The sequence below is a fragment of the Macrosteles quadrilineatus genome, unplaced genomic scaffold (assembly GCF_028750875.1).
Source record: "Macrosteles quadrilineatus isolate MER2022 unplaced genomic scaffold, UCM_ALF_1.0 Scaffold_111__1_contigs__length_342552, whole genome shotgun sequence".
Taxonomy (NCBI): domain Eukaryota; kingdom Metazoa; phylum Arthropoda; class Insecta; order Hemiptera; family Cicadellidae; genus Macrosteles; species Macrosteles quadrilineatus.
In genome coordinates, this window is record NW_026542704.1 from 234,114 (window position 1) to 249,457 (window position 15,344).

Below are 15,344 nucleotides of genomic sequence, written 5' to 3' on the forward strand. Positions count from 1 at the left end.
CATCCTTGTACACACTTGTACAACCTTGTACAAACCTGTACACCCTTGTACACACTTGTACAAGCTTGTACACACTTGTGCACCCTTATACACACTTGTACACCCTTGTACACACTTGTACAACCTTTTACAAACTTGTACACACTTGTACAAACTTGTACATTCTTGTACATACTTGTATACCCTTGTAAACACTTGTACAACCTTGTACAAACCTGTACACCCTTGTACACACTTGTACAAGCTTGTACACACTTGTACAAGCTTGTACACACTTGTACAAGCTTGTACACACTTGTACACCCTTGTACAAACTTGTGCACCCTTGTACACTTTTGTACACCCTTGTATACATTTGTACAACCTTGTACAAACTTGTACACAATTGTACAAACTTGTACACACTTGTACAAACTTGTACACCCTTGTACACACTTGTACAACCTTGTACACACTTGTACAACCTTGTACACACATGTACAACCTTGTACACAATTGTACAACCTTGTACAACCTTGTACACACTTGTACAACCTTGTACACACTTGTACAACCTTGTACACACTTGTACAACCTTGTACACACTTGTACACCTTTGTACACACTTGTACAACCTTGTACACACTTGTACAACCTTGTACACACTTTTTCAACCTTGTACACACTTATACAACCTTGTACACACTTGTTCAACCTTGTACACACTTGTACAACCTTGTACACACTTGTACAACCTTGTACACACTTGTACAACCTTGTAAAAACTTGTACAACCTTGTACACCCTTGTACACACTTGTACAAGCTTGTACACACTTGTACAACCTTGTACACACTTGTTCACCCTTGTACACACTTATACAACCTTGTACACACTTGTTCAACCTTGTACACACTTGTACAACCTTGTACATACTTGTACACCCTTGTAAACACTTGTACAACCTTGTACAAACCTGTACACCCTTGTACACACTTGTACAAGCTTGTACACACTTGTACACCCTTGTACAAACTTGTGCACCCTTGTACACTTTTGTACACCCTTGTATACATTTGTACAACCTTGTACAAACTTGTGCACACTTGTACAAAGTTGTACACACTTGTACAAACTTGTACACCCTTGTACACACTTGTACAACCTTGTACACACTTGTACAACCTTGTACACAATAGTACAACCTTGTACAACCTTGTACACACTTGTACAACCTTGTACACACTTGTACAACCTTGTACACACTTGTACAACCTTGTACACACTTGTACACCTTTGTACACACTTGTTCAACCTTGTACACACTTGTACAACCTTGTACACACTTGTACAACCTTGTACACACTTGTACAACCTTGTACACACTTGTACACACTTGTACAAACTTGTACATTCTTGTACATACTTGTACTCCCTTGTAAACACTTGTACAACCTTGTAAAAACCTGTACAACCTTGTACACACTTGTACAACCTTGTACACAATTGTAAAACATTGTACACACTTGTACAACCTTGTACAAACTTGTACACACTTGTACAAACTTTTACATCCTTGTACACATTTGTACACCCTTGTACACACTTGTACAACCTTTTACACAATTGTAAAACCTTGTATACACTTGTACATTCTTGTACAAACTTGTACTTACTTGTACAACCTTGTACAAACTTGTACACACTTGTACAAACTTTTACATCCTTGTACACATTTGTACACCCTTGTACACACTTGTACAACCTTGTACAAACCTGTACACCCTTGTACACGATTGTACAATTTGTACAAGATTGTACACCCTTGTACACACTTGTGCACCCTTGTACACACTTGTACACCCTTGTACACACTTGTACAACCTTTTACAAACTTGTACACACTTGTACAAACTTGTACATTCTTGTGCATACTTGTACACCCTTGTAAACACTTGTACAAGCTTGTACACACTTGTACAAGCTTGTACACACTTGTACACCCTTGTTCAAACTTGTGCACCCTTGTACACACTTGTACACCCTTGTACACACTTGTACAACCTTTTACAAACTTGTACACACTTGTACAAACTTGTACATTCTTGTACATACTTGTACACCCTTGTAAACACTTGTACAACCTTGTACAAACCTGTACACCCTTGTACACACTTGTACAAGCTTGTACACACTTGTACACCCTTGTACAAACTTGTGCACCCTTGTACACTTTTGTACACCCTTGTATACATTTGTACAACCTTGTACAAACTTGTGCACACTTGTACAAAGTTGTACACACTTGTACAAACTTGTACACCCTTGTACACACTTGTACAACCTTGTACACACTTGTACAACCTTGTACACAATAGTACAACCTTGTACAACCTTGTACACACTTGTACAACCTTGTACACACTTGTACAACCTTGTACACACTTGTACAACCTTGTACACACTTGTACACCTTTGTACACACTTGTTCAACCTTGTACACACTTGTACAACCTTGTACACACTTGTACAACCTTGTACACACTTGTACAACCTTGTACACACTTGTACACACTTGTACAAACTTGTACATTCTTGTACATACTTGTACTCCCTTGTAAACACTTGTACAACCTTGTAAAAACCTGTACAACCTTGTACACACTTGTACAACCTTGTACACAATTGTAAAACATTGTACACACTTGTACAACCTTGTACAAACTTGTACACACTTGTACAAACTTTTACATCCTTGTACACATTTGTACACCCTTGTACACACTTGTACAACCTTGTACAAACCTGTAAACCCTTGTACACACTTGTACAAGCTTGTACACGATTGTACAAGCTTGTACACGATTGTACACCCTTGTACACACTTGTGCACCCTTGTACACACTTGTACAACCTTGTACACACTTGTACAACCTTGTACACACTTGTACAACCTTGTACACACTTGTACAACCTTGTACACACTTGTACAACCTTGTACACACTTGTACAACCTTGTACACACTTGTACAACCTTGTACACAATTGTACACGTTTGTACAACCTTGTACAAACTTGTACACACTTGTACAACCTTGTACAAACTTGTACACACTTGTACAACCTTGTACAAACTTGTGCACCCTTGTACACTTTTGTACACCCTTGTGTACATTTGTACAACCTTGTACAAACTTGTACACACTTGTACAAACTTGTACACACTTGTACAAACTTGTACACCCTTGTACACACTTGTACAACCTTGTACACACTTGTACAACCTTGTACACAATTGTAAAACCTTGTACAACCATGTACACACTTGTACAACTTTGTACACACTTGTACAACCTTGTACACACTTGTACACCTTTGTACACACTTGTACAACCTTGTACACTATGGTACAACCTTGTACACACTTGTACAACCTTGTACACACTTGTACAACCTTTTACAAACTTGTACACACTTGTACAAACTTGTCCATTCTTTTGTACACCCTTGTAAACACTTGTACAACCTTGTACAAACCTGTACACCCTTGTACACACTTGTACAAGCTTGTACACACTTGTACAAGCTTGTACACACTTGTACACCCTTGTACAAACTTGTGCACCCTTGTACACTTTTGTACACCCTTGTATACATTTGTACAACCTTGTACAAACTTGTACACACTTGTACAAACTTGTACACACTTGTACAAACTTGTACACCCTTGTACACATTGTACAACCTTGTACACACTTGTACAACCTTGTACACAATTGTACAACCTTGTACAACCATGTACACACTTGTACAACCTTGTACACACTTGTACAACCATGTACACAATTGTACACCTTTGTACACACTTGTACAACCTTGTACACACTTGTACAACCTTGTACACACTTGTACAACCTTGTACACACTTGTACAACCTTGTACACACTTGTACAACCTTGTACACACTTGTACAACCTTGTACACACTTGTACAACCTTGTACACACTTGTACAACCTTGTACACACTTGTACAACCTTGTACACACTTGTACAACCTTGTAAAAACTTGTACAAGCTTGTACACGATTGTACACCCTTGTACACACTTGTGCACCCTTGTACACACTTGTACAACCTTGTACACACTTGTACAACCTTGTACACACTTGTACAACCATGTACACACTTGTACAACCTTGTACACACTTGTACAACCTTGTACACACTTGTACAACCTTGTACACACTTGTACAACCTTGTACACACTTATACAACCTTGTACACACTTGTACAACCTTGTACACACTTGTACAAGCTTGTACACACTTGTACAACCTTGTACACACTTGTACAACCTTGTACACACTTGTGCACACTTGTACAAACTTGTACATTCTTGTACACATTTGTACACCCTTGTACACACTTGTACAACCTTGTACAAACCTGTACACCCTTGAACACACTTGTACAAGCTTGTACACGATTGTACACCCTTGTACACACTTGTGCACCCTTGTACACACTTGTACACCCTTGTACACACTTGTACAACCTTTTACAAACTTGTACACACTTGTACAAACTTGTACATTCTTGTACATACTTGTACACCCTTGTAAACACTTGTACAAACTTGTACAAACCTGTACACCCTTGTACACACTTGTACAAGCTTGTACACACTTGTACAAGCTTGTAAACACTTGTACACCCTTGTACAAACTTGTGCACCCTTGTTTACTTTTGTACACCCTTGTATACATTTGTACAACCTTGTACAAACTTGTACACAATTGTACAAACTTGTACACACTTGTACAAACTTGTACACCCTTGTACACACTTGTACAACCTTGTACACACTTGTACAACCTTGTACAAACCTGTACACCCTTGTACACACTTGTACAAGATTGTACACGATTGTACACCCTTGTACACACTTGTGCACCCTTGTACACTCTTGTACACCCTTGTACACACTTGTACAACCTTTTACAAACTTGTACACACTTGTACAAACTTTTACATTCTTGTACATACTTGTACACCCTTGTAAACACTTGTACAACCTTGTACAAACCTGTACACCCTTGTACACACTTGTACAAGCTTGTACACACTTGTACACCCTTGTACAAACTTGTGCACCCTTGTACACTTTTGTACACCCTTGTATACATTTGTACAACCTTGTACAAACTTGTACACACTTGTACAAACTTGTACACACTTGTACAAACTTGTACACCCTTGTACACACTTGTACAACCTTGTACACACTTGTACAACCTTGTACACAATTGTACAACCTTGTACAACCTTGTACACACTTGTTCAACCTTGTACACACTTGTACAACCTTGTACACACTTGTACACCTTTGTACACACTTGTTCAACCTTGTACACACTTGTACAACCTTGTACACACTTGTACAACCTTGTACACACTTGTACAACCTTGTACACACTTGTACACACTTGTACAAACTTATACATTCTTGTACATACTTGTACACCCTTGTAAACACTTGTACAACCTTGTACAAACCTGTACACCCTTGTACACACTTGTACAAGCTTGTACACACTTGTACAAGCTTGTACACACTTGTACAAGCTTGTACACACTTGTACACCCTTGTACAAACTTGTGCACCCTTGTACACTTTTGTACACCCTTGTATACATTTGTACAACCTTGTACAAACTTGTACACACTTGTACAAACTTGTACACACTTGTACATACTTGTACACCCTTGTACTCACTTGTAAAACCTTGTACACACTTGTACAACCTTGTACACACTTGTACAACCTTGTACACACTTGTACAACCTTGTACACAATTGTACAACCTTGTACACACTTGTACAACCTTGTACACAATTGTACAACCTTGTACAACCTTGTACACACTTGTACAACCTTGTACACACTTGTACAACCTTGTACCCACTTGTACAACCTTGTACACACTTGTACAACCTTGTACACACTTGTACAACCTTGTACACAATTGTACACCTTTGTACACACTTGTACAACCTTGTCCACACTTGTACAACCTTGTACACACTTGTACAACCTTGTACACACTTTTTCAACCTTGTACACACTTATACAACCTTGTACACACTTGTACAACCTTGTACACACTTGTACAACCTTGTACACACTTGTACAACCTTGTACACACTTGTACAACCTTGTAAAAACTTGTACAACCTTGTACACACTTGTACACCCTTGTACACACTTGTACAAGCTTGTACACACTTGTACACCCTTGTACACACTTGTACAAGCTTGTACACACTTGTACAACCTTGTACACACTTGTACACCCTTGTACACACTTGTACAACCTTTTACAAACTTGTACACACTTGTACAAAATTGTACATTCTTGTACATACTTGTACATCCTTGTACACACTTGTACAACCTTGTACAAACCTGTACACCCTTGTACACACTTGTACAAGCTTGTACACACTTGTGCACCCTTATACACACTTGTACACCCTTGTACACACTTGTACAACCTTTTACAAACTTGTACACACTTGTACAAACTTGTACATTCTTGTACATACTTGTATACCCTTGTAAACACTTGTACAACCTTGTACAAACCTGTACACCCTTGTACACACTTGTACAAGCTTGTACACACTTGTACAAGCTTGTACACACTTGTACAAGCTTGTACACACTTGTACACCCTTGTACAAACTTGTGCACCCTTGTACACTTTTGTACACCCTTGTATACATTTGTACAACCTTGTACAAACTTGTACACAATTGTACAAACTTGTACACACTTGTACACACTTGTACAACCTTGTACACACTTGTACAACCTTGTACACACTTGTACAACCTTGTACACACATGTACAACCTTGTACACAATTGTACAACCTTGTACAACCTTGTACACACTTGTACAACCTTGTACACACTTGTACAACCTTGTACACACTTGTACACCTTTGTACACACTTGTACAACCTTGTACACACTTGTACAACCTTGTACACACTTGTACAACCTTGTACACACTTTTTCAACCTTGTACACACTTATACAACCTTGTACACACTTGTTCAACCTTGTACACACTTGTACAACCTTGTACACACTTGTACAACCTTGTACACACTTGTACAACCTTGTAAAAACTTGTACAACCTTGTACACCCTTGTACACACTTGTACAAGCTTGTACACACTTGTACAACCTTGTACACACTTGTTCACCCTTGTACACACTTATACAACCTTGTACACACTTGTTCAACCTTGTACACACTTGTACAACCTTGTACACACTTGTACAACCTTGTACACACATTTGTACAACCTTGTAAAAACTTGTACAACCTTGTACACCCTTGTACACACTTGTACAAGCTTGTACACACTTGTACAACCTTGTACACACTTGTTCACCCTTGTACACACTTGTACAACCTTTTACAAACTTGTACACACTTGTACAAAATTGTACATTCTTGTACATACTTGTACATCCTTGTACACATTTGTACAACCTTGTACAAACCTGTACACCCTTGTACACACTTGTACAAGCTTGTACACACTTGTACACCCTTGTACAAACTTCTGCACCCTTGTACACTTTTGTACACCCTTGTACACATTTGTACAACCTTGTACAAACTTAAACACACTTGTACAAACATGTACACACTTGAACAACCATGTACACACTTGTACAACCTTGTACACACTTGTACAAGCTTGTACACACTTGTACAAACTTGTACACACTTGTACAACCTTGTACACACTTGTACAACCTTGTACACAATTGTAAAACCTTGTACACACTTGTACAACCTTGTACAAACCTGTACACCCTTGTACACACTTGTACAAGCTTGTACACGATTGTACACTCTTGTACACACTTGTGCAACCTTGTACACACTTGTACAACCTTGTAAACACTTGTACAACCTTGTACAAACCTGTACACCCTTGTACACACTTGTACACCCTTGTACAAACTTGTGCACCCTTGTACACTTTTGTACACCCTTGTACACATTTGTACAACCTTGTACAAACTTGTACACACTTGTACAAACTTGTACACACTTGTACAACCTTGTACACACTTGTACAACCTTGTACACACTTGTACAACCTTGTACAACCTTGTACAAACTTGTACACACTTGTACAAACTTTTACATCCTTGTACACATTTGTACACCCTTGTACACACTTGTACAAACTTGTACATTCTTGTACATACTTGTACACCCTTGTACACACTTGTACAACCTTGTACAAACCTGTAAACCCTTGTACAAACTTGAAACAAGCATGTACACGATTGTACAAGCTTGTACACGATTGTACACCCTTGTACACACTTGTGCACCCTTGTACACACTTGTACAACCTTGTACACACTTGTACAACCTTTTACACACTTGTACAACCTTGTACACACTTGTACAACCATGTACACACTTGTACGACCTTGTACACACTTGTACAACCTTGTACAACCTTGTACAAACTTGTACACACTTGTACAAACTTTTACATCCTTGTACACATTTGTACATCCTTGTACACACTTGTACAAACTTGTACATTCTTGTACATACTTGTACACCCTTGTACACACTTGTACAAACTTGTACATTCTTGTACATACTTGTACACCCTTGTACACACTTGTACAACCTTGTACAAACCTGTAAACCCTTGTACAAGCTTGTACACACTTGTACAAGCTTGTACACACTTGTACACCCTTGTACAAACTTGTGCACCCTTGTACACTTTTGTACACCCTTGTACACATTTGTACAACCTTGTACAAACTTGTACACACTTGAACAAACTTGTACACACTTGTACAACCTTGTACACACTTGTACAACCTTGTACACACTTGTACAACTTTGTACACGCTTGTACAACCTTGTACACACTTGTACATTCTTGTACAAACTTGTACTTACTTGTACAACCTTGTACAAACTTGTACACACTTGTACAAACTTTTACATCCTTGTACACATTTGTACACCCTTGTACACACTTGTACAACCTTGTACAAACCTGTACACCCTTGTACACACTTGTACAACCTTGTACAAACCTGTACACCCTTGTACACACTTGTACAACCTTGTACAAACCTGTACACCCTTGTACACACTTGTACAAGCTTGTACACGATTGTACACCCTTGTACACACTTGTGCATCCTTGTATACATTTGTACAACCTTGTACAAACTTGTACACAATTGTACAAACTTGTACACACTTGTACAAACTTGTAAACCCTTGTACACACTTGTACAACCTTGTACACACTTGTACAAACTTGTACACCCTTGTACACACTTGTACAACCTTGTACACACTTGTACAACCTTGTACACACTTGTACAACCTTGTACACAATTGTACAACCTTGTACAACCTTGTACACACTTGTACAACCTTGTACACACTTGTACAACCTTGTACACACTTGTACAACCTTGTAAAAACTTGTACAACCTTGTACACACTTGTACACCCTTGTACACACTTGTACAACCTTGTACACACTTGTTCACCCTTGTACACACTTGTACAACCTTTTACAAACTTGTACACACTTGTACAAAATTGTACATTCTTGTACATACTTGTACATCCTTGTACACATTTGTACAACCTAGTACAAACCTGTACACCATTGTACACACTTGTACAAGCTTGTACACACTTGTACACCCTTGTACAAACTTGTGCACCCTTGTACACTTTTGTACACCCTTGTACACATTTGTACAACCTTGTACAAACTTAAACACACTTGTACAAACATGTACACACTTGAACAACCATGTACACACTTGTACAACCTTGTACACACTTGTACAACCTTGTACACACTTGTACAACCTTGTACACACTTGTACAACCTTGTACACACTTGTACAACCTTGTACACACTTGTACAACCTTGTACACAATTGTAAAACCTTGTACACACTTGTACAACCTTGTACAAACCTGTACACCCTTGTACACACTTGTACAAGCTTGTACACGATTGTACACTCTTGTACACACTTGTGCAACCTTGTACACACTTGTACAACCTTGTAAACACTTGTACAACCTTGTACACACTTGTTCAAGCTTGTACACACTTGTACAACCTTGTACAAACCTGTACACCCTTGTACACACTTGTACACCCTTGTACAAACTTGTGCACCCTTGTACACTTTTGTACACCCTTGTACACATTTGTACAACCTTGTACAAACTTGTACACACTTGTACAAACTTGTACACACTTGTACAACCTTGTACACACTTGTACATCCTTGTACACACTTGTACAACCTTGTACACACTTGTACAACCTTGTACACAATTGTAAAACATTGTACACACTTAAACAACCTTGTACAAACTTGTACACACTTGTATAAACTTTTACATCCTTGTACACATTTGTACACCCTTGTACACACTTGTACAAACTTGTACATTCTTTTGTACACCCTTGTATACATTGGTACAACCTTGTACAAACTTGTACACACTTGTACAAACTTGTACACACTTGAACAACCATTTACACACTTGTACAACCTTGTACACACTTGTACAAGCTTGTACACACTTGTACAACCTTGTACACACTTGTACAACCTTGTACACACTTGTACAACCTTGTACACAATTGTAAAACCTTGTACACACTTGTACAACCTTGTACAAACCTGTACAACCTTGTACACACTTGTACAAGCTTGTACACGATTGTACACTCTTGTACACACTTGTGCAACCTTGTACACACTTGTGCAACCTTGTACACACTTGTACAACCTTGTAAACACTTGTACAACCTTGTACACACTTGTTCAAGCTTGTACACACTTGTACACCCTTGTACAAACCTGTACACCCTTGTACACACTTGTACACCCTTGTACAAACTTGTGCACCCTTGTACACTTTTGTACACCCTTGTACACATTTGTACAACCTTGTACAAAACTTGTACACACTTGTACAAACTTGTACACACTTGTACAACCTTGTACACACTTGTACATCCTTGTACACACTTGTACAACCTTGTACACACTTGTACAACCTTGTACACAATTGTAAAACATTGTACACACTTAAACAACCTTGTACAATTTTGTACACACTTGTATAAACTTTTACATCCTTGTACACATTTGTACACCCTTGTACAAACTTGTACACACTTGTACAAACTTGTACATTCTTGTACATACTTGTACACCCTTGTAAACACTTGTACAACCTTGTACAAACCTGTACACCCTTGTACACACTTGTACAAGCTTGTACACACTTGTACACCCTTGTACAAACTTGTGCACCCTTGTACACTTTTGTACACCCTTGTATACATTTGTACAACCTTGTACAAACTTGTGCACACTTGTACAAAGTTGTACACACTTGTACAAACTTGTACACCCTTGTACACACTTGTACAACCTTGTACACACTTGTACAACCTTGTACACAATAGTACAACCTTGTACAACCTTGTACACACTTGTACAACCTTGTACACACTTGTACAACCTTGTACACACTTGTACAACCTTGTACACACTTGTACACCTTTGTACACACTTGTTCAACCTTGTACACACTTGTACAACCTTGTACACACTTGTACAACCTTGTACACACTTGTACAACCTTGTACACACTTGTACACACTTGTACAAACTTGTACATTCTTGTACATACTTGTACTCCCTTGTAAACACTTGTACAACCTTGTAAAAACCTGTACAACCTTGTACACACTTGTACAACCTTGTACACAATTGTAAAACATTGTACACACTTGTACAACCTTGTACAAACTTGTACACACTTGTACAAACTTTTACATCCTTGTACACATTTGTACACCCTTGTACACACTTGTACAACCTTGTACAAACCTGTAAACCCTTGTACACACTTGTACAAGCTTGTACACGATTGTACAAGCTTGTACACGATTGTACACCCTTGTACACACTTGTGCACCCTTGTACACACTTGTACAACCTTGTACACACTTGTACAACCTTGTACACACTTGTACAACCTTGTACACACTTGTACAACCTTGTACACACTTGTACAACCTTGTACACACTTGTACAACCTTGTACACACTTGTACAACCTTGTACACAATTGTACACGTTTGTACAACCTTGTACAAACTTGTACACACTTGTACAACCTTGTACAAACTTGTACACACTTGTACAACCTTGTACAAACTTGTGCACCCTTGTACACTTTTGTACACCCTTGTGTACATTTGTACAACCTTGTACAAACTTGTACACACTTGTACAAACTTGTACACACTTGTACAAACTTGTACACCCTTGTACACACTTGTACAACCTTGTACACACTTGTACAACCTTGTACACAATTGTAAAACCTTGTACAACCATGTACACACTTGTACAACTTTGTACACACTTGTACAACCTTGTACACACTTGTACACCTTTGTACACACTTGTACAACCTTGTACACTATGGTACAACCTTGTACACACTTGTACAACCTTGTACACACTTGTTCAACCTTTTACAAACTTGTACACACTTGTACAAACTTGTCCATTCTTTTGTACACCCTTGTAAACACTTGTACAACCTTGTACAAACCTGTACACCCTTGTACACACTTGTACAAGCTTGTACACACTTGTACAAGCTTGTACAAACTTGTACACCCTTGTACAAACTTGTGCACCCTTGTACACTTTTGTACACCCTTGTATACATTTGTACAACCTTGTACAAACTTGTACACACTTGTACAAACTTGTACACACTTGTACAAACTTGTACACCCTTGTACACATTGTACAACCTTGTACACACTTGTACAACCTTGTACACAATTGTACAACCTTGTACAACCATGTACACACTTGTACAACCTTGTACACACTTGTACAACCTTGTACACACTTGTACAACCTTGTACACACTTGTACAACCTTGTACACACTTGTACAACCTTGTACACACTTGTACAACCTTGTACACACTTGTACAACCTTGTACACACTTGTACAACCTTGTACACACTTGTACAACCTTGTACACACTTGTACAACCTTGTAAAAACTTGTACAAGCTTGTACACGATTGTACACCCTTGTACACACTTGTGCACCCTTGTACACACTTGTACAACCTTGTACACACTTGTACAACCTTGTACACACTTGTACAACCATGTACACACTTGTACAACCTTGTACACACTTGTACAACCTTGTACACACTTGTACAACCTTGTACACACTTGTACAACCTTGTACACACTTGTACAACCTTGTACACACTTATACAACCTTGTACACACTTGTACAACCTTGTACACACTTGTACAAGCTTGTACACACTTGTACAACCTTGTACACACTTGTACAACCTTGTACACACTTGTGCACACTTGTACAAACTTGTACATTCTTGTACACATTTGTACACCCTTGTACACACTTGTACAACCTTGTACAAACCTGTACACCCTTGAACACACTTGTACAAGCTTGTACACGATTGTACACCCTTGTACACACTTGTGCACCCTTGTACACACTTGTACACCCTTGTACACACTTGTACAACCTTTTACAAACTTGTACACACTTGTACAAACTTGTACATTCTTGTACATACTTGTACACCCTTGTAAACACTTGTACAAACTTGTACAAACCTGTACACCCTTGTACACACTTGTACAAGCTTGTACACACTTGTACAAGCTTGTAAACACTTGTACACCCTTGTACAAACTTGTGCACCCTTGTTTACTTTTGTACACCCTTGTATACATTTGTACAACCTTGTACAAACTTGTACACAATTGTACAAACTTGTACACCCTTGTACACACTTGTACAACCTTGTACACACTTGTACAACCTTGTACAAACCTGTACACCCTTGTACACACTTGTACAAGATTGTACACGATTGTACACCCTTGTACACACTTGTGCACCCTTGTACACTCTTGTACACCCTTGTACACACTTGTACAACCTTTTACAAACTTGTACACACTTGTACAAACTTTTACATTCTTGTACATACTTGTACACCCTTGTAAACACTTGTACAACCTTGTACAAACCTGTACACCCTTGTACACACTTGTACAAGCTTGTACACACTTGTACACCCTTGTACAAACTTGTGCACCCTTGTACACTTTTGTACACCCTTGTATACATTTGTACAACCTTGTACAAACTTGTACACACTTGTACAAACTTGTACACACTTGTACAAACTTGTACACCCTTGTACACACTTGTACAACCTTGTACACACTTGTACAACCTTGTACACAATTGTACAACCTTGTACAACCTTGTACACACTTGTTCAACCTTGTACACACTTGTACAACCTTGTACACACTTGTACACCTTTGTACACACTTGTTCAACCTTGTACACACTTGTACAACCTTGTACACACTTGTACAACCTTGTACACACTTGTACAACCTTGTACACACTTGTACACACTTGTACAAACTTATACATTCTTGTACATACTTGTACACCCTTGTAAACACTTGTACAACCTTGTACAAACCTGTACACCCTTGTACACACTTGTACAAGCTTGTACACACTTGTACAAGCTTGTACACACTTGTACAAGCTTGTACACACTTGTACACCCTTGTACAAACTTGTGCACCCTTGTACACTTTTGTACACCCTTGTATACATTTGTACAACCTTGTACAAACTTGTACACACTTGTACAAACTTGTACACACTTGTACATACTTGTACACCCTTGTACTCACTTGTAAAACCTTGTACACACTTGTACAACCTTGTACACACTTGTACAACCTTGTACACACTTGTACAACCTTGTACACAATTGTACAACCTTGTACACACTTGTACAACCTTGTACACAATTGTACAACCTTGTACAACCTTGTACACACTTGTACAACCTTGTACACACTTGTACAACCTTGTACCCACTTGTACAACCTTGTACACACTTGTACAACCTTGTACACACTTGTACAACCTTGTACACAATTGTACACCTTTGTACACACTTGTACAACCTTGTCCACACTTGTACAACCTTGTACACACTTGTACAACCTTGTACACACTTTTTCAACCTTGTACACACTTATACAACCTTGTACACACTTGTACAACCTTGTACACACTTGTACAACCTTGTACACACTTGTACAACCTTGTACACACTTGTACAACCTT